Source organism: Polypterus senegalus, chromosome 2 (assembly GCF_016835505.1).
Source record: "Polypterus senegalus isolate Bchr_013 chromosome 2, ASM1683550v1, whole genome shotgun sequence".
Taxonomy (NCBI): domain Eukaryota; kingdom Metazoa; phylum Chordata; class Cladistia; order Polypteriformes; family Polypteridae; genus Polypterus; species Polypterus senegalus.
Window position 1 is genome coordinate 171,428,566 of NC_053155.1, and position 15,225 is coordinate 171,443,790.

Below are 15,225 nucleotides of genomic sequence, written 5' to 3' on the forward strand. Positions count from 1 at the left end.
GTTTGTCTTTGTGAAGTATGTTTTAAAATTAAAGGCATTTTGTGTGAAGGCCCACATGTCATGTCATTTTCTAACCCAGCTAGAGCCTAACCCAGCTAGCACCAGAATTATTGAAGATATCACAGGCTATCTACTATAAAACGTGACTCTATAGAGATAGAGTGGATTTGTCATTACAAATTAATGTAAAACAGTCACTCCATTAATTTCCCAAGCAGGTGAAGCCCATCAAAAAGTTATAATGTTATGCAGGAAAAGTTCAGCTTGCAATGATAAATGGGAAAATACTTGAATATCATGAATTCAGTTTTTCTTTTTGTTGTGATACAGTAGGTGTACAGGAGATTAGCAGAAATACAGGTTTAAATAGGTCTTGCTAGGCGGTGTGTTTCTCTCTTGTATACTGTGGACTAGACTGATGTAAGAGATGAATACCTGCACAAAACAGAAAATAAGATGAAAGGGTAAGTTAGGAGAAATCAGTACTGCTACCTGAGGCCAAGGGTAGATGGTTTAAGATTGTGGAGGCTCCTAGCAAGTCTCAGATAAAAGAGAAGAGAACATAAAGGGGGGAGTGGGGAGTCCTCTGGTTTTCCTGCAGTCTATTAGGGCTTTCAAGTGACTACTCATACTTCACAAATATGCAGGCAAGGTATGGAAATAAAATGTTAAAGTTGAATATTGGAAATAAATTGTTACTGTCTCATGCATACAAACTGATGCATTATACTTTGTGCCTCCATTCATGGATGCAGATAGGCCGTTGCTTAATTGTTAACTATTTCAGCTGCCAACATGAAAGGTAAATTAATTATTCCATCAACTTATATTTTATATAATGGCATTTGAAGAATGTACAATACAAACAAACATTTTCAAGCAGATGGAATAATAACAAAAGTACAATTTTTAAAAATGCAATAAAAATCATAAAGCAACATAGGCTGCATATTTTTTCTGCTGTGTTAGTTTTTCTTTTCCGGTGCGGTCATGCAAGGTAAAATAGCTGGAACTGAACAATGTAGGGGTGCCAGCAGGGCCATCTCATTTAATAATAATAATAATAATAATAATAATAATAATAATAATAACAATAATAATAATAATAATAATGCATTTTATTTATTTGTAGGCGCTGTGGAATATGACCCGGACATAGACAGGCAGACACGTTAGTATTACCCGACACACGTTTATTGTGGTCTTCCATTAATTACAAAAGTCAGCTCACAAGCCTCCAATACCCCTCAGTCCAGGCCAACACAATGCCTTCTCTCTCTTTCCTTCAGACCACCTCCTTCTCTCCTCCACAGACCTTGTCCACTCTTCCACCCGACTCAAGTCCAACTCTGAAGGGAGGCGGCCCCTTTAAATAAGCACCCGGATGTGCTCCAGGTATGTTCCTGGCAATCTCCCACCGACACGCCCTAGTGTGGCGGAAGTGCCAGCTGTCTCCCCGGAAGCACTGCGGGTATCCCTGTTCCTCTTCCCCCCAGTTTCCTCCACTTCCTGGTGTGGCAGAAGTGCTGGAGTCCAGGGTCCTCCAGGTATTGGGGTCCCCCTGGCGGTGACCATGGGCCCCTGCAGAGTCATACCCGCGGCCCCCAGGGCGGTTGCCCCCGAGGTCTGGAGGAGGCAACAGCCCCCCTCCAGTCTTCTCAGGCGCTACCACCCCTATCCGGGTACCTCAGTGCCTTTCTAAACACTCCAGGACACCAAACAATATATAAAACACACATTAGAAAAAAAAACTAAATGTACAAAAATTAAAATCAGACAGAGCAAATTTAATCAAAGAGAAAAAGCAGTCTTAAAAAGATTAATTTTAAGTTTAGTTTTGAAAAGTGAGAATGAATCAATATTTCTAAGCTCAGATGGTAATGAGTTACAAAGCTGGGGAGTAGAGCAACTGAATGCTCTGCTCCCCATGGTGGTAAGATGGACGAAGGGGACAGTCAAGTGGATGGAAGAAGAGGATCTAAGGGTTTGGGAGGGAATGGCAATGTGGAGTGGGTCGGACAAATATGGAGGGGCAAGGTTGTGAATAGCCTTAAATGTTAACAGGAGAATTTTGAAATCAATGCGGTACTTAACAGGGAACCAATGAAGCTTCTGCAAGACGTGAGTAATATGTTGAATAGAGGGGGTTCAAGTAACCCAGATTGTTTACCCAGGTTCAATCAGGAGGGTGATCCACGGACACACATATTTGACACTGGGTACCTGAACATTATGTACTGTATGTGCTTTAGTCTGCTCACTCTGGTAAGGCTCATTTACATGAATATCCAAAATTACAAAAAAAAAATTAAAAAAGGTTTAAGGAGAGATGCTGTTTCACAATTTCACATCTTAGAGAAAAGAAAATTCTACTCTCTGCATGATAGTATTAAAGCATTTTATTCCCTTTGAAGTTTTCTGATTGTATGTCAAACATAAAGGGGTTTTACATGGGGAAAATAACGTCATTGACAGGCTTTCTTCTCTTTTATCCTGTGCATATCTCTGATTATAGTTTACTCTGTAAGCGCAGCAGTAAAACCCTCCCTTCCATAGATGCTGCACAGTTATGCTACTTCCTGAAACTTTTGGTATGCATTTCAAAGAGATAATCTTTTCACCATGCTTGTAAAAGAATTCATTCATTGTTAACATATATTTAAAAATAAGCATAGGATTATATATGTCACGGTAAGTAAAATCTTAAAAGAACATGGAAAACTGCATGGAAAAACAATTGGGACCTTATAAATTGAATGTTAGATGAAAAATGAGAGAAGTCTTAAGCTTGAAAATGTGTGGGTATTTGATGAGGTTTTATTTCTGCTTCACTCACCAAGGAGTCATCCCCATCTTCTCCTAGATCATCAGACTGCTATATGTAAAGTGGGGGGGTCTTCTAGGTGTTCATCTGAAATAACTATCTTGAATCTGGGGAGGAAAGAAACAAACAATTAAGACTTTCCTTTTTTGTATTGCAGAGAATGCCACTTTTTGCAAAATTTAACCACAGTATTACTTGTTTTGTTTTTTCCACTATGCTGCATTTGTAGATGTACAAAGTACTACAGTACTATAGTAGTGAGCAAATAGAAGTACTCTGTGGAAAAAAATAAGTTAATTCAAAGTTGAGCAGCATAGGTTAATGGTTATTGCTGTTGCACCACAGCTCCAGGCTCCTGGGACCAAATTCCAGCCCAGGCTGATCTGGAGTAGAGTTTACTGGTTTATATAGCCAAGGGTTTCAGTTTTCCTCCAAGCCTCTCAGTTTATCTTGATTGGAGACTCTAAATAGGACCATGTGTGTGAGATATTATGAAACTGATGCCATTCAGAGTTACTTCCTGCCTTACACCAGATGATGCCATTATAGGTTCTGACCAATTTTTCTTCAGTTTTTCCTTTGTTTTGCAGCTTACTGTGTAATTTACACATTCTCTCAGTGTTTTCCACAGTTTCCTTTCACATCCCTCTTAATAGAACTTTTGTAGGACCTTTTGACTGAATGTGGGTGCAAGTGAATGTGTGTGTGTGTGTGTGTGTCCTGTAGTGTTGGTGTCTGCTGTGCCATAGATGCTGCTGGATCAGATTTTGAAAGGTTATGACCCTTACATTTCCCCCTTACACTGAATGATTCCCATGTGATGCATTTAATCATCTCCGAGACCAACACTTTTAAATACACCAAATCTTTAAATGACACCTATACACTGACCTCTGCTGCATGCTGTCTGACACCAAGTCACTAGTTGCTCATCTCTGGATAGTTCAGGTTATTTTAATTCACACATATGGTGTGGACTTGAACCCGGACACAGGCAGACGGACATCTTAAGTTCACCACACACTGTTTATTTACAAATATTGTTTACAAATAACGTGCACCACAAACCCCAGTGCCTCCAGCACCGATCCTCCAATGTCCAGGCCTCACAGTCTCAATGCCTCTCTCTCCTGGCCGCCTCCAGTCCTCTTTCCAGCTCTGTCTCTCTTCCACCCGACTTCCGCCAATGACTGGAGGGAGGCGGCCCCTTAAATAGGAACCCGGATGGGCTCCAGCTGCTTCCCGGCACTCCTCAAAAGACATGCCCCAGTGTGGCGGAAATGCCGGCTGCGCACCCGGAAGCCCTCCGGGTGTCCCCTGTCTTCTTCCCCCCAGCACTTCCTGGTGTGGCGGAAGTGCTGGGCTCCAGACTTCTACAGGCACCGGGACGCCGCCTGGCAGTGGCCACGGGTCCCTACAGGGCTGGGCTTCCAAGCCCTTTACCCGAGGCCCCCAACATAACCAGGGCGGACGCCCCCTCGCGGTCTGGAGGAGGCAGAAGCCCTCCTCCATTCCTCCTGGGCGTCCCGGCCGGCACAATGGATAAATATTATTTTTTCTGTGTGGCATTCACTCATTCCAACTAAAAACCTACATGGATTCCTCAATAGTGTAGTGCTTTGTAAATATACAGTATGGGTTTATTTTTCTGTTCTGTTATGCATTAGTTATTACAACTGCCATTATCCTGGGTTTGAATCCTACACATGGTTGTTGACTATTATGTGTCTGTACTTTATCCCCACGTCCCCAGGTTAATAGGCCAGAATTTGTCAGGCATTTGCTAGTTTGGGTGTGTGTGTGTGTGAGTGTGCCTGGTACCCCACACATAGATGGTTCCTTCCTAGCCACACTTTTGTGCATTTCTCACTTGCCTAGTTCTCATTCTACAGTACATTAATGTTTGTAAAGACAAAATAAAGTCTTGGAAAAAAACTACACAGAAAAGTTTACAAATTTCTAAACTTTCTAGTACATGCCGTAATGGGGGAAAGGTGCCTGCTTCCATGTTAAACCAGTTAGAGAGAAGTAAAGAAATGGAGAAAAGGTACTGGGCACACAATGCAACTGAGTCTTATCATTGCCCATCCAGACATTATGCAGCACGTATAGTTAAATAAAAGCGAACATTGGCCTTCATCCACTTGTCTCCACTGTCATAGGGTGCAGATGTCTAGATAAATCAGAAAAGTCAAGAAAGGAGGTCTTCTTAAAAAAGTGGGGCTAAAATAAAGTATTGTGATAAATCCATAGTTATTACTTAAGAAAATATGTGAGTGTAAATCTGGGATGTGTATCCTAATTAGTTCAAACTGAGGCAGAAGATGACAACTCAAACTGCAAAAATCCCAGAAAACCTCAGAGCAAACAAAGCATTTTAAGCTTCATATTAGTTTTAAAGTAATTTATATAACTAATTGGATGAAGTTCATTTATGGAAAAAATACATAATTACTATTATTATCTGTAATCGTCTCACAGAAGTATTACATTCCCTGACTGTCATTTTGACTTTTTTCTTTTTAATTGTTTACTGTCTAAACTCATGGTCTAATATCAAATGAGCCCTAGGCACATATATATTTCAGTGTGTTTTTCAGGTAAGGAAGGCAGACATTTCAAGGTAAGGTAGTTTTACTCACTAATCATGGGAAGAGTGCTGTTGTGTTACATGTTGATTAGCAGGTCAAATGACAGTTTCATGATAATGACTCTATAAACCTGTAATATGTACTAGGGACGTTTATCATAAATTCAATTGTTCTAATCACTTCTTAAAACCAAACCTAACTTTGTGGTCCTGTGGTCATGTACGTGGAAAAAAAGAGCTATATTTAAAAATAAATGCTGACCATATGAAATTCTGTGAGATGAAAAGATCAAATACATCCTGTGACGTCTGTGGTCAAAGGTTTCATTCATGGAGAAAAGACGAAGAAGGCAACTATAAAAAGGACACAAGGTATCTGCTTTTTATACAATTTAGTTAATTAGACAGCATTTTATGTTATTTTTAAGAATGATGGCAAATATTTTTTGGTTTCACCCAAGTAATTTAATTGTGTATTATATAATACATTGTGTGTTTTCTTTTAAATAGGCTTCAGTGCACCATGGCATAAAAATTGAGCTCATTCTTAACCACAAGAAAGGCCAGCATGTAAAGCCTATTGCTCACTTTCTTTTTCCGATGTATAAAATGGAAACATCATATCAATTTAATTTCTGAGATAGTTTGTCACAACATAATGCTTTGAGCTTATGTCTGAGATGGGATGTGTTTAGTTGGCTGGGTCATTTTGTGCCTGCGTATGTTTCCTCTCAGAGTCTAATGACTTGTGTTCTGAGTGGCTGATCTACAATATTCAGATGACCATGTCTGCTATTTCCCAGGCCGTAACCCTGGCTGTAGGTAAGAATTTCATCACAGGTTAATGCAATTTCTGCTAAACAAAAATTAATACCACAAGCAAGACTAAATATAAGAAGTGCACACACATAGTCCTGGTTGGATATTTTCATTGAAGCCAGTCTGATAAGGCATTTTGAATTTGTAATGAACCTCTCAATCATTTTTACTGCTTCTCTGTTTATAAGAACCTTGCAAAATGAATTAAAGCTGTCTTCTAAACATCATTACTTTGGAGATCACAAGGCTATGTTTGTTTTGCTGAAATTTACCTGGATTACAATAGTAAGCCCTGGTATGAATTATAGGTGCTAATTAAAAGGTTAATATTCATGCTTGGTCTCCTTAGAAAGAATTGTGCAATTATAGGAAACATTTAGAAAGAAGAACATTGCCTTAAGACACTATAAACATGGCACTGACCTCAGCACAAAGACAAACTTGTGTTAATAGAAAACTAAAATAGGAAATAAGATTAAACTAACATGCATTTATTGGTGTAATTTACCCTCTGGTACTCTCTCTAATCACTACTGGCTTGTCTGTCTCACAATGAAACAACACACTTCCATGACTCCATGACTCCATGACAGCTGCCTGAAACAGGACTGCATTTATAAATGTATGTAAGGGCAAAAGATAGTTTCTACATTTTACTCATCATGAGCCTGTATACCATTGCTTTGTAAGTGTGGTTATTTTATCATCATAAATCATATTTCTGTAAAAAAAAAAAAAAATACAGCCATCACTTTTTATGCAATTTTTCTGTATATAATGGCTTTTGGACTTTTTTCATTGTTACAAGCCACATTTCACCAAAAGTGCCTCTGAAAATAAGTTTGAAAATGGTTCTGCACTATGACTGCTTAGCCTTATGATGCTCAGCACCTCTATTTCTCTCCCTTTTTCTCTAAGTCACTCCTGCATGTGCCCACATGATCTGAGCCTTGCCCTGCTATTCTTGTTACTTTATTTGCTTTGTTCTGATATGCAGTGCAGTGTGCAGTGGCTGCATTTATTGAGTGACTGGTTTGGTCATTCAAGAATATTCCATTTTTTAAGCTTTAAAAAACTCCCGTGGTGCCTTAGCAGTATTTTTGAGATCATGCCTATTCTGGAAAATGAAATGAAGAAAAGCTAAAGCAACTGGAAAGGTAGTACCATTTCTTTAAGTATAAATTTCAGAAGTACATTTTGCTGTGAAGCAAGTCCACTGTGCTAGTCTGCCTAGGAGGTAAGCCTTCTCTCCATAGGAAAGGCCCGGCATCGCTTTCTGTCTCTTGTATCAAGAACGTAGGCTAATTTGGAGAAACACTCCCATTGATCACCTTCGTAATAGTTTTTTAGCTGGATAACTGATTATTTGACTGTTTTATAGCATTAAAGAAATCACAGGTTAATGATTACATAAGTGTCTAAGAGTTTCAGTCATATTTAGGGAAATTTGGTGAGGGTTTGTCTGGTAATACATCATTTTTTTCCAACATAAAATAGTGGGAAATTATTTTTTGGTATCTGATTTTACATTTTTCATCACGTTGTCAGAATCAGGTTAAAAGAATAATTGTACTATTTTGTTAGAAGTTTTGTGCATCACTCTGTTGCCAACCTCTCTTCTTGCATATGCGCTGTGTATGGTACATGGAAGCCACATGGGAGATACTATGCCCTGACGTGTTGACTTCTGGTGTTTTAATTTAGGCATTGTAGCCTGGGTAAATGGCAAAATAACCACTACTTCAACCAAACACAACCAGCATCACCTAAGCCATGTTAACCTATAGTGTCCCCTACCCCCATAATGTTTGGGACTTAATGAGGGGTCCATGTAGAAAAAGTGTTGTCATTTCCACATGGTGTGACCAAAATGTATACAAATAAATAAATTAATTAAATGTGTGAATTGTTTGATTTGTAATTTAAAACTGTGGAGCAGAGGAGTAAATCAAGGAAAAACATGTCTCTGTTCCAAGCATTACGTAGCGCACTGTATAACCTTATGTAAAAACTTCACACTGTTCTCACCACAATTAAGTATTATAGTTACTTGGCGTACTCTGAAAATGGCTAAATTTCAGTGCAATAAGTTGGACCATGTGTTGCATCACTAATTATCAGGGCTAACTTTTCTTAACTCTTGTGGGGCTGCCAATGACTATTTTAGGGTTTCTAGAGTGATTATTGTCATGTGTACAATACAACTGATAATGGACTTCAGGTTACACTTGAAATATTGTCTCTATACATGGAAACTTATCTATGCAATTCATAGTGCTATGCAGGATATGGCTGTCTTGAACAATGAGCTTTATTGATTTTTTCATCCTCACCAAAATATGCACTGACCTCAGCTGCTCATATGAAATAATATGCTTCCATATAGCAAAGGGAAAGGAAACATACACTATATTGCCAAAAGTTTTGGGATGCCTGCCTTTACACACACATGAACTTTAATGACATCCCACTACATGATTAGTTCCTTGACAAAAAAAAAGTGAAGATCAAAGAAATTCCCGCATGAAGTAAAACCTCAGACTTGGCGTCATCAACAAATAGAGCAGGAAACACATTTTTAGTAGTTTTTTGAAAGGATGCAACAGGCTAACATATAGCAGATGTGACATAAGTACTGTGTGAATTGATTTTCATGGCTTACTCCATTATAAAGCATTAAAAAGGCATGGGTTTTCTTATACATGTAAAGATAAATTAAACAATAGTGTAAAAGTGGCACAATGGTGAAGTGATTAGCTGCCTCACGGCTCCAGAGTCCAAAATTTGAAACCCAACATGTGAAGTGCCTGAGCAGATTTTTCCTTAAGTACTCTGCTCTTCCTCCCATATCCTAAAGGTATATTTTTATTAAATTAATAGACAACCCTAAGTTAAACCCAATATGAATGAGTTTCCATGTGTCTTATAATGGCCGGGTATTCCGTCCAGGTTTGGTTCCTGCTTTACAACAACAACAACAACATTTATTTAAATAGCACATTTACATACAAAAAAATGTAGCTCAAAATGCTTTACAAAATGGAGAATAGAAAAATGGAAGACACAATAAAAAATAAAAATAAGTCAACATTAATTAACATAGAATAATTAAGGTCCGATGGCCAGGGTGGACAGAAAAAACAAAAAAAACAAAAACTCCAGAGGCAGGAGAAAAAAAATAAAATCTGCAGGGATTCTAGACCAAGAGACCGCCCAGACCCCTCTGGGCAATCTACCTAACATAAATCAAACAGTCCTCTTTGTATTTAGGGTTTTCATGGAAGGACTTGATGATGATGGTCACATAGACTTCTGGCTTTCAGTCTATCAATGTTGGAGCATCATGATGCTTTGAGTAGGTGGTGGTGGCGCAGGCCGCCACCACAAAGAAACCGGAAAAATAAACAGAAGACAGAGTTGGGGTCAGTATGGATTTTAGAGCCACTATGAATAGTTATTATGATGAATTGAACATACAGAGTATCAGTATTATGTTAAAGTGAAATTAGGAGAAGGCCATGTTAAAGTAATGTGTTTTCAGCAGTGTTTTAAAGTGCTCCACTGTATCAGCCTGGCGAATTCCTATTGGCAGGCTATTCCAGATTTTAGGTGCATAACAGCAGAAGGCCGCCTCACCACTTCTTTTAAGTTTAGCTTTTGGAATTATAAAGAGACACTCATTTGAGGATCTAAGTTTACGATTTGGAATATAACATGTCAGGCATTCCGATATATAAGATGGAACGAGATTATTTAAGGCTTTATAAACCATAAGCAGTATTTTAAAGTCAATCCTGAATGACACCGGTAACCAGTGTAGTGACATCAAAACTGGAGAGATGTGCTCGGATTTTCTTTTCCTAGTTAGGATTCTAGCAGCTGCATTCTGCACTCGTTGCAAGTGATTTATGTCTTTTTTGGGTAGTCCTGAGAGGAGTGCGTTACAGTAATCTAGTCTACTGAAAACAAAAGCGTGAATTAATTTCTCAGCATCTTTCAATGATATAAGAGGTCTAACTTTTGCTATGTTTCTTAAGTAAAAACTGTTAATGTTCGGGTAAGATTTTTCTTTCTTTGATCCTGTAATGGCAAAGACCGAATCAGAAAATTCATCCATCCAACTGTCAAATCTATGTAATCCAGTTATACATTTTTGAATAGTCTAGGAATTACAATAGTTATAATAATAATAATAATAATAATAATAATAATACATTTTATTTATATAGCTCCTTTCCCATGCTCACGGCACTTACAGAATATAAGAAAGAACAGCAGGGTATACAGTATATAGCATAGTACAAACCAAATAAATAAATAAAGAAGATTAAGACAGTAAATTCAGAGAAAGCCTAACAGACAACATAATTGATGGTTTAGCACACACACATACAGGTTAGATACTAGATACACGAGCATCGTGACAGAGAGGTAAACTGAGAGAAGGGTAATAAAGTCAAGTAGAGCTAAAAGCCTTCCTGAACAGATGAGTTTGGAGTTGGCAGGCCATCACAGAATGTACCCACTCACAGAGGCACATTCACTCATCTGAGACAAATGTAGAATTTCTATTTACTTCAAAATCCATGTGTTTAGGACATGGAATGAAAACATATATTGTCATGGGAAGGTTGTGCAAACTCCACATAGCCACCTTTGTCTTTTTTAACTCCCAATAATAACTGAGCTAACCTGCATCCTGGGTGCAAAAAATGTAAAAATATTTTTACTGCAAAACCATCAACCAATATTGGGCAAGAGTCCAAAAATGGCTTAGTTTGCTGATCAAAAACAAACTGTACAAAAATAAATTTATAGCTTGGTGAGAGAACAAACTCTTGACCAAGAGCAATTGCGCTGATTGACCAGTCCCTTCCTGTGTTCTGTCAGTGATCGTCTTGCAGAGTGTCTGGTGAAACTAGGCTACACCCCAAGTATCTTTCTTACATTTTCACGCTAATCATAGCTTTTCACATCACTTCCTTTTTCTGGTTCTTGTGGCTGAAGAAAACTGAACTCCACTGAGTGGAAAAAGTACAAGGTACTCAAGAAAGAAGAGTGGCTATAAATAAACCCAAATGTTTTGCATAAATAGATTTTGCAAGTATCAGAGATAAACCACAAAATTGTAGATTGTTTGTTTCACTAGTGTTCTGTGAAACAGGTATTATATTCTCAGTACCATTATTAAACATAATAGTGTGCATGTAAGAAGATGAACAAAAAACAATGAGAAAAGCCCGATAGTGCTGCTTCCTGTTCTAGTCTGGTAGGAAATGGAAACATTCTAAGTTTACAAACACTATTAATTAAGCATAGGATCTCTAAAATTATCTGATTAAAAAGTGTTTTTATTGATTTAACGTTTGATATATAAAAATGAACATGTATGCACGTCTCTCCTTATGCATGCAATGCGGTAGCTGGCCACATCAGGCTCTGTCTATGGCGTCTTTAAATTGGGCTTTACTAACTTATTTATATTAAAAGATTCAAGTAACCTTTAAAAGATAAAGAAATATACAACATGTGATAAAGCTATATGAACAAGTCTTTGTGAAAATGGACTTCATACTGCATTAATGAATTTTTTTGCAGTATGACTGGTGGTTACCTTCAACAGTCTGGAAAAAAAGAAAGTGCCTATTAATAATTGTAAAGGGGCAAGGCTGTAGTACTAATGCCATAGTTGGCAGTTTTGGTAGGAGAAGCAATGAATGGTTTTTCCACACTCAAAGAGTCACATGGACATGATGGTGTTACCTGCCATTATATTATTTGGATGAATGACTGCTGTTGAGCTATTTACTTTGAGACAATCGCCTCTCTTGTCCATGCAAGCATTCCCAGAAATTTACTCCAGCAAAGCTTACTCAGGAATTTCCCAGGTCATAGTCCTCAAAATTTTCCTTGTATTTGGGTATGTGTGAACAGAGCCAAAATGTAGCTGAATGAAGCACACCAAGCACTAGAGTGCCCTCATTTTTGATGTGCTGATTCAGCGCACTGTGATGGATGGTAACAAATGAATATGTTGATTGATCATTTAGTAGAATTTTGTTAGCAGATCATTTTTTGGAATGGTTAACTCAATTTCCTGGACCACATGTGTGAAAGAGGCTTATTATCTCTTTGCCTCCTCACATACTTTCACATATATTTCAATTCTCATCTGCATTTTCTTTTCTAAATCAGGTGAATATTTTCAAAGCTTGTTTTGATGGCGGTAACAAGTAGCCTGCCATTCAAATGCCAACAGGGCCACATGATTAATTCTTTTTGTTTCTGTACATGACATAAGGAAGATTTTTAAATGAGCTAAAGTCATTAAGGCTTCCAGTCTGGACAGAATTTCAGGCCGTGATTTAAAAACCTACAGTGACCAATTACCTGGCATCTTCACTGAGATTCTTAATATAATTCATTAATGTTATGCATTAGTCAAAGTTTATGCATTTTATTATTTTTATTTGTTGTTTTTGAGTTTTTATGTGTCATATTTTTATGTATTTTCAATTATGTCCACTATTATGTACTGCCTTTTCAAATGTGCCTGCATTCCTTATGTTTTAAGGGTGAAGCCTGTGAAGGCAAGGTCACCCTGATATCACCACTTCTGCATCTTATCTCTGGCTATTTTGGACCAAACCAGAGTAAAATGAGATCAGGAAATCATTGTGTTAGTCAGGATTCTGTGAGGATTATGTTATTTTTTTTGTTTACTCTGTTTTTACTGGCTCTCTTGCTTCTGTTTTAAGGATTAGGACTATGGATTGTATATTGGGACTTTTTTACTATATGTTTGTCCTTTATGTAACTATTTTTACCTATTTTTGCTCTTTTGAGCTTTTCCTTCTATTTTTCTAGTTTTGTGAATAACTCCTTTATCTATAAAGATTCTTTGTTTGCCATTTTGTGCAAAACTGCCGATTAAAATTCATCCTTCCTCTTTTGGGGCTTTTGCTAGATTATGGAACATTTCTTACAATTTAATCAGCACCCTATATTTTGAGCCTACTAGGCCAGAAGACTGCAGCTAACAGTTATGAAGCCCCACACCCATTTTGTAATGTCTGAAACTCATTCTAATAACAGCTAAGATAATCTTTGGTGCCAGCCTCCTTCAAAAAGACAACAATTATCTCTGTGCCTAAGAAAACAAAAACAGAATGTCTGAATGGCTACAGGCTGATAGCACTTACATCAGTTGTGATGAAGCTTTGAGAGACTGGTATTGGAACAATTCAACTGAATATTCAAGACAGTCGTGATCATCTATACCAGCGTTTCTCAACCTTTACGTTTTGCTACCCGAGTTTTCATAACAATTTTAATCGCGACCCCCTAATGTTTTTTTGAAAGGAGCCCACTAATTCCAGTTTGTTCTTTTTTAATTAATGATATATCATAGATGCATATTTTATTATACCTACTTAACTTTTATCGACATTTATCTAACCCTATATTTATTTTTCTAGTATCAGAATGTAGTTTAAGTTAATTTGTTTTGGTTTCAATAGATGTATTTTTCATATTTTCAATTCTTGTTTTCTTTTTTTCGCATCTTCGTGCCCCGCTTTTTGTTACTTCACGCCCCCACAGTTTGAGAACCACTGATCTATACCATATCACTACAGAAAGAGAATGCTACAGTATATCCCATGTACTTCTTGCCATCCTGGCACATCTGGTTAATAGAAATTATGCCAGAATCCAGTTTATAGACTATATCTCAGAATTTAACACTGATATACCATTAAATCTGACCTAGCTATATTTTGGAGATTCTTCCAACATACTTCAGCACATTTTGATTGGTAGCATCACATCCTCCATTTTGTCATATTTTTATTAACATATTTAGCATTATTTTTACTCCTACAAAAATAAGCCAAAAATGTTACATTTACATTTGTAACAAAAACTTGTAAACACCAAAATGTCAACATAAATACAATAATACTGCTGTACTGATGCAGATTTAATACACATCCTTTGTTTCTTTGCACACTTTTCTTATATGTTTTTCTGTTGCTTGTACATGAGAAGAAAGAATGTTAATGCCCAACCCACATGATGGATCCAGCCCACTGTGTTATTGCAGGCTACCACAGCATAAGGATTAGTGACTTCCACATTTTCCCTGACAAGAACATTGACAGTTGCTGCATTATGAACATTGCTGAGGATGCTGATACCTTTCCTTGTCCTTCCACTTGATCATAATCATTTTGCTGGTTTGTCATGTACCTGCTTGCTCCACTGTGAATCTTCATGCAACCGAAATCACCAGGCATATCAAGGTGGTTCAGTCATACAATGCATCAGTTTCACTACACATGCCAAAGTCTGATGACCAGTTCATGTTGTCCTCACTGTTGCATGATTCAAATAATAGTTTATTTTCAGTTTGTTGTAAAAGTAACTTGACAGCTTTTTGTTTCTACATTATTGTGATTTTTGGTTGAGTGGCAAAATGTATACAAATAATCATGTTTCTTTTTTTGCAGCTTGATGGTGTTTTATCCACTAGATGGCAGCAGAATACTTTTTCAGGAGTTATTTGGGTTTAACACTGTACATCGGATCATAACAGCTATCCCCGAGAGACAATTCGGCTTAACCATTTCTACATAGAATTCTGAGCATAACAGATGTTTGGGGTTAATGCTGTGGATGTTAAACATTTTGTTTGAATATTCAAGTATAACAAACATTTGTCAATCCTTGCTATTAAATCAATATCATCAAAAGCTGTTTAAATTGAAAACTAAACTGAAAGTTTTTCATGAATCACATTATTTTAGGATCTCATTTGAAGCAACAGGTAGGGCTTTTAAGGTGACCATGGCAAAAGTTAGTCTGAATTTTTCCCACGAGTAAACTATGATCTACTTTCAGTTGTCTAATGTAGTGAAGTATATTAAATAATTATCTTATAAATATTTGTCATATATATCTTAATTCAATATAATAATTCACTTTTCTGTAG

General features: G+C 37.3%; 1 long non-coding RNA gene across 1 annotated transcript in view; it reads right to left on the reverse strand.

Annotated features, from left to right (window-relative positions):
* Positions 1-259: 259 nt before the first annotated feature.
* LOC120523550 overlaps positions 260-15,225 on the reverse strand; it is a 62,645-nt gene continuing 47,679 nt past the window's right edge. The window contains exons 2-3 of the long non-coding RNA XR_005632648.1: positions 2,837-2,931; positions 260-435 (exon numbers count right to left, since the gene is read on the reverse strand). This is a non-coding gene — a long non-coding RNA (uncharacterized LOC120523550). The remainder of the gene's footprint in view (positions 436-2,836; positions 2,932-15,225) is intronic.